This window comes from Zea mays, chromosome 1, assembly GCF_902167145.1.
Source record: "Zea mays cultivar B73 chromosome 1, Zm-B73-REFERENCE-NAM-5.0, whole genome shotgun sequence".
Taxonomy (NCBI): domain Eukaryota; kingdom Viridiplantae; phylum Streptophyta; class Magnoliopsida; order Poales; family Poaceae; genus Zea; species Zea mays.
In genome coordinates this window covers 193016327-193031151 of record NC_050096.1, presented here as the reverse complement: position 1 = coordinate 193031151, position 14825 = coordinate 193016327, and positions in this window count along the sequence as shown.

Below are 14825 nucleotides of genomic sequence, written 5' to 3'. Positions count from 1 at the left end.
AACGTCCTGGTGACGTGGCTGGCGCACCGGACACTGTCCGGTGTTCACCGGACAGTCCGGTGCACCATGCGACCGACAGCCCCACCAAACGGCTGGTTTGGTGGTTGGGGCTATAAATACCCCCAACCACCCCACATTCAAGTCATCCAAGTTTTCCCACTTCAACTACTTACAAGAGCTCTAGCATTCAATTCTAGACACACCCAAGTGATCAAATCCTCTCCAAACTCCACATAACACCCTAGTGATTAGAGAGAGAGAGATTTGCTTGTGTTCTTTCGAGCTCTTGCGCTTGGATTGCTTTCTTCTTTCTTTGATTCTTCATTACGATCAAACTCACTTGTAATTGAGGCAAGAGACACCAATCTTGTGGTGGTCCTTGTGGGAACTTTGTGTTCCAAGTGATTGAGAAGAAAAGCTCACTCGGTCCGAGGGACCGTTTGAGAGAGGGAAAGGGTTGAAAGAGACCTGGTCTTTGTGACCACCTCAACGGGGAGTAGGTTTGCAAGAACCGAACCTCGGTAAAACAAATCCGCGTGTCTCACTCCTTATTTGCTTGCGATTTGTTTTGCACCCTCTCTCGCAGACTCGATTATATTTCTAACGCTAACCCGGCTTGTAGTTGTGATTATTTTTGAGAATTTCAGTTTCGCCATATTCACCCCCCCCCCTCTAGGCGACTTTCACCTACTTCCATGTTGTGGCGTCCCAATGGACGAGGGTTGCACTCAACCCCTTTTAAGTGATCCAATGATCAACTTGAATACCACGGCTTTCTTCCTTATAGTTTTCTTCCCGTTTGCGAGGAATGTCCACAAGTTGGAGCCTCTCGCCCTTACAATATTGATCACAAAGAACGCACAAGAGTAAGGTTGGGAAAAGCAACACACACAAGACTCAAACACGCAGCACAACCACACACACAAGTCACGACTTGAGCTCGAAACACAACGCACGGAGTTCACAACTCAAATGGAGCTGAAATCACTATCACAAAGAATCGAATGCGTGAAGTTGGAGTCTTAGGATGCTTAGTGAATGCTTATGTAACTCCTCCATGTGCCTAGGGGTCTCTTTTATAGCCCCAAGGCAGCTAGGAGCCGTTGGAGGCCAACAAGGAAGGTTATCCTTGCCTTCTATCGAGTGGCGCACCGGACAGTCCGGTGCGCCACCGGACGGGTCCTGCAGATGGTCTGGTGCCTGATCTCCTTCCAAATTTGGCATATCTGAATGTTGCTCCTCTAGGCTGATTGGCGCACCGGACACTATTCGGTGCACACCGGACAGTCCGGTGCACCAGCCGACCGTTGGAGCAGCCCACGTGTCGCGCGAAGATTGCGCGGCTGACCGTTGGCGCAGGCGACCGTTGGCTCTCTGGACAGTCCGGTGAATTATAGCCATGTCGCCCCTTTGCTTTTCCCGAGGGCGACGAGTTCGCCGCAGATGACTCACCGGACAGTACGGTGCACCACCGGACGGTCCGGTGATTTTTAGCCGTACGCCTCCGTCGAGTCCCGAGAGCAGCGAGTTCACGCAGACCAGTCTGGCGCACCGGACACTGTCCGGTGCCAACGGACAGTCCGATGTGCCAAGCCGAGCTGGAGTTGGCTGCACAGAGCCAAGTCTTTTTCCAATTATTTTCTCACTTTTTCTAGCACTTAGACAAAACACATTAGTACTCAAAACAATGTACTAAGTCTAGAAACGTACCTTGTTATATGATTTGCACTTTTTGCTTGTTTGGCACATAGCAACTCACTTACTATGTGTTGGACACTTAATCACCAAAACATTATAGAAATGGCCCAAGGGCACATTTCCCTTTCAATCTCCCCCTTTTTGGTGATTTATGCCAACACATCAAAAAGCAACCAAAATAAGTGCAACATCAATGCAAAATGAGGACCAAATTGTTTTTGACTATAATTTGGCATATTTGGATCATTCTTTGCCACCACTTTGTTTGTTTTTGCAAATCAAATTCATTTTCTTATCTCTAAGTCAAACTCACTTGTTTGGGCATAAAGAGAGATAATCCAAGAGTGAAATTGATCAAGTGCCAAAAACTCCCCCTTTTCCCATAATCAAAATTCTCCCCCACAAGAGACCAAATTTTGCAATAAGAGTATTTTGGACAAATCAAAAGTTCTAACTCTATTGTTTTCAAAAATTCACAAGTGGTAGCTGATCCATTTGCTTTGGCCTTAATTTCTCCCCCTTTGGCATTAAGCACCAAAACAGAATTATTATTGGCACTTTAACCCCTTTGCCTCACCAAAAATGTCAATTAAGAGCAAAAAGGCAATGAGAGTATAAGTATGAACTTGGAGGTGAGTACACTAATACCGGAGTGCAGTGGAAGTCTTTGCATGGTCCAAGTTCACCTTTCCCTTTCAATGCTCCTTTGAGACTACATCAAGTATACTCAAACACAAAGGTTAGTCTCAAAGGGTCAAGTTGTAGCACTTCTCCCCCTAAATATGTGCACCATTTGCATATGGACTTGTGAGGTCTGGGAGGTCATGTACAACTTGAGCACCACAAACATATGACAATTAATGTAAATGCTTCAAAGTAACATGATCACAGGCATAAAACACATGCATGCTATAGATCAATCCAAGTTACGCGAATCTAAGACATTTAGCTCACTACGCAACCTGCAAAAGCTTTTCTCATCCAACGGCTTGGTAAAGATATCAACTAGCTGGTTCTCGGTGCTAATATGGTACACTTCGATATCTCCCTTTTGCTGGTGGTCTCTCAGAAAGTGATGCTGAATGTCTATGTGCTTAGTGCAACTGTGTTCAATAGGATTATCCGCCATGCGGATTGCACTCTCATTGTCACATAGGAGTGGGATTTTGCTCAGATTGTAGCCAAAGTCCCGGAGGGTTTGCCTCATCCAAAGTAGTTGCGCGCAACACTGTCCTACGGCAACATACTCGGCCTCAGCGGTGGATAGGGCAATAGATGTTTGTTTCTTTGAACTCCAAGACACCAGGGACCTTCCTAGGAATTGGCACGTCCCTAATGTACTCTTCCTATCAACCTTGCATCTAGCATAATCGGAGTCTGAATATCCAATCAAGTCAAAGGTAGACCCCTTTAGATACCAGATCCCGAAGTAAGGCGTAGAAACTAAATATCTAAGAATTCACTTAACGGCCACAAGGTGACATTCCTTGGAGTCGGATTGATATCTAGCACACATGCATACACTTAGCATAATGTCCGATCTACTAGCACATAAATAAAGCAATGAACCTATCATGGACCGGTATGCCTTTTGATCAATGGACTTACCTCCTTTGTTGAGGTCAACATGCCCGTCGGTTCCCATCGGTGTCTTCGCGGGCTTGGCATCCTTCATCCCAAACCGCTTGAGAAGATCTTGTGTGTACTTCGTTTGGGAGATGAAGGTGTCGTCTTTGAGTTGCTTCACTTGGAACCCAAGGAAGTAGTTCAACTCACCCATCATCGACATCTCAAACTTTTGAGTCATCACCCTGCTAAACTCCTCACAAGACTTTTGGTTAGTAGAACCAAATATTATGTCATCGACATAAATTTGGCACACAAAAAGATCACCATCACAAGTCTTAGTGAAAAGAGTAGGATCGGCTTTCCCAACCTTGAAAGCATTAGCAATTAAGAAATCTCTAGGCATTCATACCATGCTCTTGGGGCTTGCTTTAGTCCATAGAGTGCTGAAAGGGAAATAGGCTCACACCTTTTCCTAAATTATTTTGGTGGTTGAATTGCCCAACACAAATTATTGGACTAACTAGTTTGCTCTAGATTATAAGTTCTACTGGTGCCAAAGGTTCAACACAAACCAATAAAAAGTCCAAGAAAGGGTTCAAATAAAAAGAGCAAAAGACAACCAAAGGCTGCCCTGGTCTAGCGGACCGGACTGTCTGGTGTGCCACCGGACAGTGTCCGGTGCACCAGGGATATCAACTCCGAACTTGCCACCTTCGGGTTTCTAGGATTGCCTCTCCGCTATAATTCACCGGACTGTCCGGTGTAGCACCGGACTGTCCGATGTGTCAAGCGGAGTAACGGCTACAACGCCAATGGCCGACTGCAAAAGTGAACAGTGAACAGTGCCGACTGCGCGTGCAGAGTCAGAGCAGGCGCCAGATGGCGCACCGGACAGTGAACAGGACCTGTCCGGTGCACCACCGGACTGTCAGGTGGCCCACATGTCAGAAGCTCCAACGGTCGAACCCTAATGGTTGGGTGACATGGCTGGCGCACTGGATAGTGTTCGGTGGCACACCGGACTGTCCGGTGCGCCCTTCGACAGCAGCCTTCCCCAACGGCCACTTTGGTGGTTGGGGCTATAAATACCCCCAACCACCAACACTTCAAGACATCCAAGTTTTCAACTAACACATTCAATACAAGAGCTAGTGCATTCAATACAAGACACAAATAGAGTCAATCAAAATCTCTCCAAGTCCCAATTCCACTCAAAGCAATAGTGACTAGAAGAGAGAGTTTTGTCGTGTTCTTTTGAGCTCTTGCGCTTGGATCGCTTTTCTTCTTCCCCATTTCTTGTTCCCAAGTTCTTTGTAATCAAAGCAAGATACACCAATTGTGCGGTGGTCCTTGTGGGGACTAAGTGTCCCATTTGATTGAGAAGAAAAGCTCACTCGGTCTAAGTGACCGTTTGAGAGAGGGAAAGGGTTGAAAGAGACCCGGTCTTTGTGACCACCTCAACGGGGAGTAGGTTTGCAAGAACCGAACCTCGGTAAAAACAAATCACCATGTCATCCACTCTTATTCGCTTGTGATTTGTTTTTACCCTCTCTTTCGAACTCGATTATATTTCTAACGCTAACCCCGACTTGTAGTTGTGCTTAAAGTTTATAAATTTCAGATTTGCCTATTCACCCCACCTCTAGGCGACTTTCAATTGGTATCGGAGCCCGATACTTTATTAGAGCCTAACCGCTCGAAGTTATGTCGGGAGCTCACGCCAAGAAGGAGATGGTGACCGGCGAGAAGCCCGCCACAAGCCACGGGAAGGCTCCATCGGGAGAATCCGACAACAAGAAGAGGGAGGAATCACCTCTCCGCGTCAAGTCGTACCGGAGTGGCGACAAGTAGAAGAAAATGAAGAAAGTGGTCTACTACGAGACCGATTCTTCGTCGCCTTCCACCTCCGGCTCCGACGCGCCGTCCGTCACTTCTAAGCGCCATGAGCGCAAGAAGTTTAGTAAGATCCCCTTACGCTATCCTCGCATTTCCAAACACACTCCTTTAATTTCTGTCCCACTAGGCAAACCACCGGTTTTTAATGGTGAAGATTATTGTATGTGGAGTGATAAAATGAGGCACCATCTAACCTCACTCCACGCTAGCAATTGGGACATTGTTGAGTTTGGTGCGCAGGAACCATCCATGGGGGATGAAGGCTATGATTCGAACGAGGTAGCCCAAATCCGGCACTTCAACTCCCAAGCCACTACTATACTCCTCGCCTCTCTAAGTCGAGAGGAGCATAACAAGGTGCAAGGGTTGAAGAGTGCCAAGGAGATTTGGGACGTACTCAAAACTGCGCACGAAGGAGACGAGGTGACCAAGATCACCAAGCGGGAAACGATCGAGGGGGAGCTCAGTCGATTCATGCTTCACCAAGGGGAGGAGCCACAAGCCATGTACAACTGGCTCAAGACCTTGGTGAACCAAGTGCGCAACCTCGGGAGCACCAAATGGGATGACCATGAAATGGTCAAGGTTATTCTAAGATCACTTGTATTTCTTAATCCGACTCAAGTTCAATTAATTCGTGGTGATCCTAGATATAAACTAATGTCTCCCGAGGAAGTGATAGGAAAGTTTGTGAGCTTTGAGCTAATGATCAAAGGCTCCAAACAAATCATCGAGCGAGGCGCCACCTCCACACCCGAGGTGCAACCCGTCGCCTTCAAAGCGACGGAGGAGAAGAAGGAATAGTCTACATCGAGTAGGCTTCCCATCGATGACTCCAAGCTCGACAATGAGGAGATGGCTTTAAAAAAGCTTTTGCCAAATCCTCAAGCAAAGGAAGGGGAAAGATTACAAGCCCCGTTCCAAGAAGGTGTGCTACAAGTGTGGTAAGCCCGGTCATTTCATTGCTAAATGTCCATTATCAAGTGATAGTGACAGGGGCGACGACAAGAAAGGGAGAAGAAAGGAGAAGAAGAAGTATTACAAGAAGAAGGGCGGCGATGCCCATGTTTGCCGGGAGTGGGACTCCGATGAGAGCTCCACCGACTCCTCCTCCGATGAGGACGTCGCAAACATCGCCGTCAACAAGGGTCTTCTCTTCCCCAACGTCGGCCACAAGTGCCTCAAGGCAAGGGACGGCAAAAAGAAGGTAAAATCTAGAGCCTCCACTAAATATGCAACATCTAGTGATGAGGAGAACTCTAGTGATGATGAGGATAATTTACTTTCCCTTTTTGCCAACCTCAACATGCAACAAAAAGAGAAATTAAATGAATTGATAGGAGCTATTCATGAGAAGGATGAACTCTTGGATAGCAAAGAGGACTTCCTAATTAAAGAAAATAAGAAGCATGTTAAGGTTAAAAATGATTATGCTCAGGAAGTAGAAAAATGTGAAAAATTAACTAGTGAGCTAAGCACTTGCCATGATGTTATCTCAAACCTTAGAAATGAAAATGCCAAATTAATTGCTAAGGTTGAGAAGTTAGATGTTTGTGATGATTCAATTGTTAGTCTTAGAAATGATAATGCTAGTTTGATTACTAAGATTGACAAATTGAATGCATCTCTCTCTAGCCTTAAAATTGAGAATGAAAAATTAATTGCTAAGGCTAAAGATTTAAATGTTTGCAATGATGTTATTTCCAATCTTAGAAATAAAAATGTTTCGTTACATGCTAAGATTGATGAATTAAATGTTTGCAAACCCTCTACATCTACCATTGAGCATGTTACTATTTGTACTAGATGTAGAGATATTAATGTTGATGCTATTCATGATCACCTAGCTTTAATTAAACAACAAAATGATCACATAGCTCAACTTAGTGCTAAGATTAATGAGCATGACTTAGAAAATGAAAAATTTAAATTTGCTAGAAGCATGCTCTATAGTGGGAGACGCCCTAGCATTAAGGATTGCATTGGCTTCCAACAGGGAGACAATGTCGAGCTTAGTGCCCCTAAGAAACTGTCTAATTTTGTTAAGGGTAAGGCTCCCATGGTTCAGGATAACGAGGGTTACATTTTATACCCTGTCGGTTATCCTGAACACAAAATTAGGAGAATTCACTCTAGGAAGTCTCACTCTGGCTCTCATCATGCTTTTATGTATAAGAGTGAGGCGTCTAGCTCTAGGCAATCAACCCATGTTAAATTGCCTAAAAAGAAATCTCCAATAGCATCAAATGAACTTAATATTTCATTCAAGACTTTTGATGCTTCTTATGTTCTCACTAACAAATCAGGCAAAGTAGTTGCCAAATATGTTGGGGCCAAACACAAGGGATCAAAGACTTGTGTTTGGGTACCCAAGGTGCTTGTTTCTAATGTGAAAGGACCCAAGACCGTTTGGGTACCTAAGAAGAAGGCCTAAATTTGTTTTGTAGGTTTATGCATCCGGGGGCTCAAGTTGGATAATTGATAGCGGGTGCACAAACCACATGACTGGGGAGAAAAAGATGTTCTCCTCCTATGAGAAAAACCATGATCCCCAAAGAGTTATCACATTCGGGGATGGAAATCAAGGTTTGGTCAAAGGACTTGGTAAAATTGCTATATCTCATGACCATTCTATTTCCAATGTTTTTCTTGTAGATTCTTTAGATTATAACTTGCTTTTTGTTTCTCAATTATGCAAAATGGGTTACAACTGTCTTTTTGCGGATATAGGTGTTACTGTCTTTAGAAGAAGTGATGATTCAGTAGCATTTAAGGGAGTACTCAAGGGTCAGCTATACTTAGTTGATTTTAATAGAGCTGAACTCGATACTTGCTTAATTGCTAAGACTAACATGGGTTGGCTCTGGCATCGTCGAGTAGCCCACGTTGGAATGAAGAATCTTCATAAGCTTCTAAAGGGAGAGCACATTTTGGGACTAACAAATGTTCATTTTGAGAAAGACAGGATTTGTAGCGCATGTCAAGTAGGAAAGCAAGTTGGTGTTCACCATCCACACAAGAACATCATGACGACCGACAGGCCGCTTGAGCTACTCCACATGGACCTATTCGGCCCGATAGCTTACATAAGCATCGGCGGGAGTAAGTATTATCTTGTTATTGTGGATGATTATTCTCGCTTTACTTGGGTGTTCTTTTTACAGGAAAAATCACAAACCCAAGAGACCTTAAAGGGATTCTTGAGACGGGCTCAAAATGAGTTCGGCTTAAGGATCAAAAAGATTAGAAGCGACAATGAAACAGAGTTCAAGAACTCACAAATAGAAGGCTTCCTTGAGGATGAGGGCATCAAGCATGAGTTCTCTTCTCCCTACACACCACAACAAAATGGTGTAGTAGAGAGGAAGAATAGAACTCTACTTGACATGGCGAGGACCATGCTTGATGAGTACAAGACTTCGGACCGGTTTTGGGCGAAAGCAGTCAACACTTCTTGCTACGCCATCAACCGTCTCTACCTTCACCGAATCCTCAAGAAGACATCGTATGAACTCCTAACTGGCAAAAAGCCCAATGTTTCATATTTTAGAGTCTTTGGTAGCAAATGCTTTATTCTTGTTAAAAGAGGTAGAAAATCTAAATTTGCTCCTAAGGCTGTAGAAGGCTTTTTACTTGGTTATGATTCAAACACAAGGGCATATAGAGTCTTTAACAAGTCCACTGGACTAGTTGAAGTTTCTTGTGACATTGTGTTTGATGAGACTAACGGCTCTCAAGTAGAGCAAGTTGATCTTGATGAGTTAGATGATGAAGATGCTCCATGCGTCGCGCTAAGGAACATGTCTATTGGGGATGTGTGTCCTAAGGAATCCGAAGAGCCTCCACATGCACAAGATCAACCATCATCTTCAAATCAAGCATCTTCACCAACCCAAGATAAGGATCAAGCTCAAGATGGTGAAAATGAAGATCAAGAAGAGCCACCTCAAGAGGAGGACAATGATCAAGGGGGAGATGCCAATGATCAAGACAAGGAAGATGATAAGGGTCCCGCACCGCCACACCCAAGAGTCCACCAAGCAATACAACGAGATCACCCTGTGAACTCCATCCTCGACGATATTCATAAGGGGGTAACCACTCGATCTCGTGTTGCTCATTTTTGTGAACATTACTCTTTTGTGTTTTCTATTGAGCCGTACAGGGTGGAAGATGCATTAAGAGATTCAGATTGGGTGTTGGCGATGCAAGAGGAGCTCAACAACTTCACGAGGAATGAGGTTTGGCATATTGTTCCACGTCCTAACCAAAATGTTGTAGGAACAAAGTGGTTTTCCGCAACAAGCAAGATGAGCATGGTGTGGTGACAAGGAACAAAGCCTGACTTGTGGCCAAGGGATATTCACAAGTCGAAGGTTTGGATTTCGGTGAAACCTATGCACCCGTAGCTAGGCTTGAGTCAATTCGCATATTACTTGCCTATGCTACTTACCATGGCTTTAAGCTTTACCAAATGGACGTGAAAAGTGCCTTCCTCAATGGACCAATCAAGGAGGAGGTCTATGTTGAGCAACCTCCCAGCTTTGAAGATAGTGAGTACCCTAATCACGTTTATAAACTCTCTAAGGCGCTTTATCGGCTCCAGCAAGCCCCAAGAGCATGGTATGAATGCCTAAGAGATTTCCTTATCGCTAATGGCTTCAAAGTCGGAAAAGCCAATCCTACTCTCTTTACTAAAACTATTACAAATGATTTGTTTGTATGCAAATTTATGTTGATGATATCATATTTGGGTCTACTAACAAATCTACTTGTGAAGAATTTAGTAGGATAATGGTTCAAAAATTCGAGATGTTGATGATGGGGGAGTTGAAGTACTTCTTAGGATTTCAAGTGAAGCAACTCCAAGAGGGCACCTTCATCAGCCAAACAAAGTACATTCAAGACATACTCACCAAGTTTGGGATGAAGGATGCCAAGTCCATCAAGACACCCATGGGAACCAATGGGCATCTCGACCTCGACACGAGAGGTAAATCCGTAGATCAAAAGGTATACCGGTCGATGATAAGATCTTTACTCTATTTATGTGCATCTTGACCGGATATTATGCTTTCCGTATGCATGTGTGCAAGATTCCAAGCCGATCCTAAGGAAGTTCACCTTAGGGCCGTAAAACGAATCTTGAGATATTTAGTTCATACTCCTAAGTTTGGCCTTTGGTACCCCAAGGGATCCACATTTGATTTAATTGGTTATTCAGATGCTGATTGAGCAGGGTGTAAAATTGATAGAAAGAGCACATCAGGGACTTGTCAGTTCTTGGGAAGATCCCTGGTGTCTTGGGCTTCAAAGAAGCAAAATTCTGTAGCTCTTTCTACCGTCGAAGCCGAGTACATTGCCGCAGGCCATTGTTGCGCGCAATTGCTTTGGATGAGGCAAACCCTTAGGGACTATGGTTACAAATTAACCAAAGTCCCTCTCCTATGTGATAATGAGAGTGCAATCCGCATGGCGGATAATCCCATTGAGCACAGCCGCACTAAGCACATAGCCATTCGATATCACTTTTTGAGGGATCACCAACAACGGGGGGATATCGAGATTGCTTATGTTAGCACCAAAGAACAATTAGCCGATATCTTTACCAAACCACTAGATGAGAAAACTTTTACCAAACTAAGGCATGAGCTAAACATTCTTGATTCTAGGAATTTTGATTGATATTTTGCACACATAGCTTATTTATATACCTCTGATCATATCTCTTTCATGTGCTATGACTAATGTGGTTTTCAAGTGTATTTCATGATAAGTCATAGATTGAAAGGGAAATGGAGTCTTCGGCGAAGACAAGGCTTCCACTCCACTCCATCGTATTATTCATCCTTCGCCGTCACTCCGCACCGCTCTCTAAAGTTGGTATAATCTTCACTCATATATTGTTTGCCATAGGGAGAGATAGTTTGAAAAGGGCTTATATTTCACTCACAAGTATCCGTTTTTGGGGATTCATGCCTAAGGGGGAGAAAGTATTAGCCCAAAGCAAAAGGACCGCACCACCAGCAATTTCAAAAATATAGTCTTTCAAATTTGCATTAAAAGAAGGTTTTTCAATTGGTATCTTATTTTTGATAGAATTTCAAATTGGTATAACCTCTTCAAAATTATTATCTAAAATCTAAAATCCTCTTGAACACTAAGAGGAGAATTTCATTGAGGGGGAGTTTTGTTTAGTCAAAGAAAAAGCATTTGAAACAGGGGGAGAAAATTTCAAATCTTAAAAATGCTTCTCGAAATCTTTTTCATTTACCTTTGACTTTTTGCAAAAAGACTTTGAAATTTTTTTCCAAAAAGAGTTTGCAAAAACAAAACAAGTGGTGCAAGCGTGGTCCAAAATGTTAAATATGAAGAAAGCATCCATGTATATCTTATGAAATGTATATTGGTTTAATTCCAAGCAACCTTTGCACTTGCCTTATGCAAACTAGTTCAATTCTGCACTTATATATTTGCTTTGGTTTGTGTTGGCATCAATCACCAAAAAGGGGGAGATTGAAAGGGAAATAGGCTCACACCTTTTCCTAAATGATTTTGGTGGTTGAATTGCCCAACACAAATTATTGGACTAACTAGTTTGCTCTAGATTATAAGTTCTACAGGTGCCAAAGGTTCAACACAAACCAATAAAAAGTCCAAGAAAGGGTTCAAATAAAAAGAGCAAAAGACAACCGAAGGCTGCCCTGGTCTGGCACACCGGACTGTCCGGTGTGGCACCGGACAGTGTCTGATGCACCAAGGAGATCAACTCCGAACTTGCCACCTTCGGGTTTCTGGGATTGCCTCTCCGCTATAATTCACCGGACTGTCCGGTGTGTCAAGCAGAGTAATGGCTACAGCGCCAACAGTCGACTACAAAAGTGAACAGTGAACAGTGCCGACTGCGCGCGCAAAGTCAGAGCAGGCGCTAGATGGTGCATCGAACAGTGAACAGGACCTGTCCGGTGCACCACCGGCCTGTCCGGTGGCCCACATGTCAGAAGCTCCAACGGTCGAACCCTAACGGTTGGGTGACGTGGCTGGCGCACCGGATAGTGTCCGGTGGCGCACCGGACTGTCCGGTGCGCCCTTCGACAGCAGCCTTCCCCAACGACCACTTTGGTGGTTGGGGCTATAAATACCCCCAACCACCAACACTTCAAGGCATCCAAGTTTTCAACCAACACATTCAATACAAGAGCTAGTGCATTCAATACAAGACACAAATAGAGTGAATCAAAATCTCTCCAAGTCCCAATTCCACTCAAAGCAATAGTGACTAGAAGAGAGAGTTTTGTCGTGTTCTTTTGAGCTCTTGCGCTTGGATCGCTTTTCTTCTTCCCCATTTCTTGTTCCCAAGTTCTTTGTAATCAAAGCAAGAGACACCAATTGTGTGGTGGTCCTTGTGGGGACTAAGTGTCCCAATTGATTGAGAAGAAAAGCTCACTCGGTCTAAGTGACCGTTTGAGAGAGGGAAAGGGTTGAAAGAGACCCGGTCTTTGTGACCACCTCAACGGGGAGTAGGTTTGCAAGAACCGAACCTCGGTAAAACAAATCACCGTGTCATCCACTCTTATTCGCTTGTGATTTGTTTTCACCCTCTCTTTCGGACTCGATTATATTTCTAACGCTAACCCCGGCTTGTAGTTGTGCTTAAAGTTTATAAATTTCAGATTTGCCTATTCACCCCCCCCTCTCTAGGCGACTTTCAAGCGCCTTAGAGAGCTTAAACACATGGTCGGGGTACCTGTCATCCTCAAAGCCAGGGGGTTGTTCCACGTATACCTCCTCTTTGATTGGCCCGTTGAGGAAAGCGCTCTTTACGTCCATTTGGAACAACCTAAAAGAGTGGTGAGCGGCATAGGGTAATAGTATTCGAATAGACTCTAGCCTAGCCATAGGAGCAAAAGTCTCCTCGAAATCCAAACCTGCGACTTGGGCATAACCTTTTGTCACAAGTCGAGCCTTGTTTCTTGTCACCACTCCGTGCTCGTCTTGCTTGTTACGGAACACCCACTTGGTTCCCACAACGTTTTGCTTTGGACATGGCACTAGGCTCCAAACTTCATTCCTCTTGAAGTTGTTGAGCTCTTCCTGCATGGCCAACACTGTAGGATCTAGGACACCGGCTAGAGGGGGGGGGGTGAATAGATGGTTTTAACTAAAATCAAAAATACTAAATAAATTTAATCAATACAACAAGAGGAATAAATTCTCTAGTGACAATAAGTAAACAATGTATGAAAAACAACTACGGAGATTGAATACTTGAAGAACAATAAGCAAATCACTAATCAATTGCAAGGCAATAAGTAATGCGAGAAGGTATAGACACTGAAATTTATCCCGTGGTATTGGTGATTTGCCGATCACCCCTAATCCACGTTAAGGTGGACTTCAAGCTCTCACTTGCTCCTCTATCAAGACACGACTTGATCTTTGAGCCAAGTGGACAAGAAATCACTCAATACCTCGATTTCACTAATGTCACCTTTGCCGCTCCGGCGAGGTAGGCACGAACCCCTCACAATCAACACCGCGGCTTCTCCACAATCTTCTTGGAGAGCTCGACGGAGACAATCACCCGAGCCGTCTAGGAGGCGGCAACCTCCAAGAGTAACAAGCCAATGACGCTTGCTCGGTGTACCACCTAGTGCCTCAAGAATCACCAAATGATGCAAATGCACTAGGAACCCTCAATCTCTCACTAGAATGCAATCTCAAGCAAAGAGTGTGAGAGAGTGAGTTGGAGGATCACAAATGAGCTCAATGTGTGCAAGGAATGGCCAAGAGAGCTCTCTCACACGAGCTACCCTTCTATTTATAGTCCCCCATCAAAATTCAACTGTTATGTGCAAAAGGCAGCAGTTCTGCGCACACGCGGACCGTCCGCGCCCTAGGGCCGGACTGTCCGCCGTACATATAACGGCTATAATGACCGTTTGAAACATGTCAGAGCTGACACAAAAGGTGGGTCCGAACAGTCCGCCCTTCAAGGCCGGACCGTCCGCGACCTGGCAGCTTGAAACACCCGAGCCTCGGATCAAGAGAAGTTAACACACGCGGACCGTCCGGCTATAAATCCCAGACGGTCCGAGACCTGAGACAGTACTGTCCGGACTGGTCCCCCAGACAGTCCGTAGTACAAATCTACAAAAACACACAGTCCCTGTCCAAAAACGAGTTTGACACTTGCGGACCGTCCGCCCATCACAGCCGGACCGTCCGCCTATAATTCAGGGACTGCCCGAAGCCACCCTTCTCTGGTCATGACTGCGGACGGTCCGGCCCTAAGGCCCGGACGGTCCGCAGTGCAATAGAACAAAGTATCCACACAAGTGGTCAGACTTCGGACCCCCTCTGGAGGATCGCGGACGGTCCGCCCCCAAGGCCCGGACAGTCCGCGCGTCCATGACTTCGCAATTTTCAAACATGCTTTTGAAAGAACTTTTAACTTACGAAATGTGAAGCGCTGTTAGTCCTCATGCAAATGCAACTACTTGATGCTCTATGAGGCACTAAGTTTTACACAGATCTAAGTCATTGACCCCTCTTAATAGTACGGCTATCTAGCCTACTAATCCGGTCAGGTATCTTCTCTAAACTCCTCAAGACCGGCAAAAATGAAACCTATATTATACCTTTCCCTTCATCTGATCCAC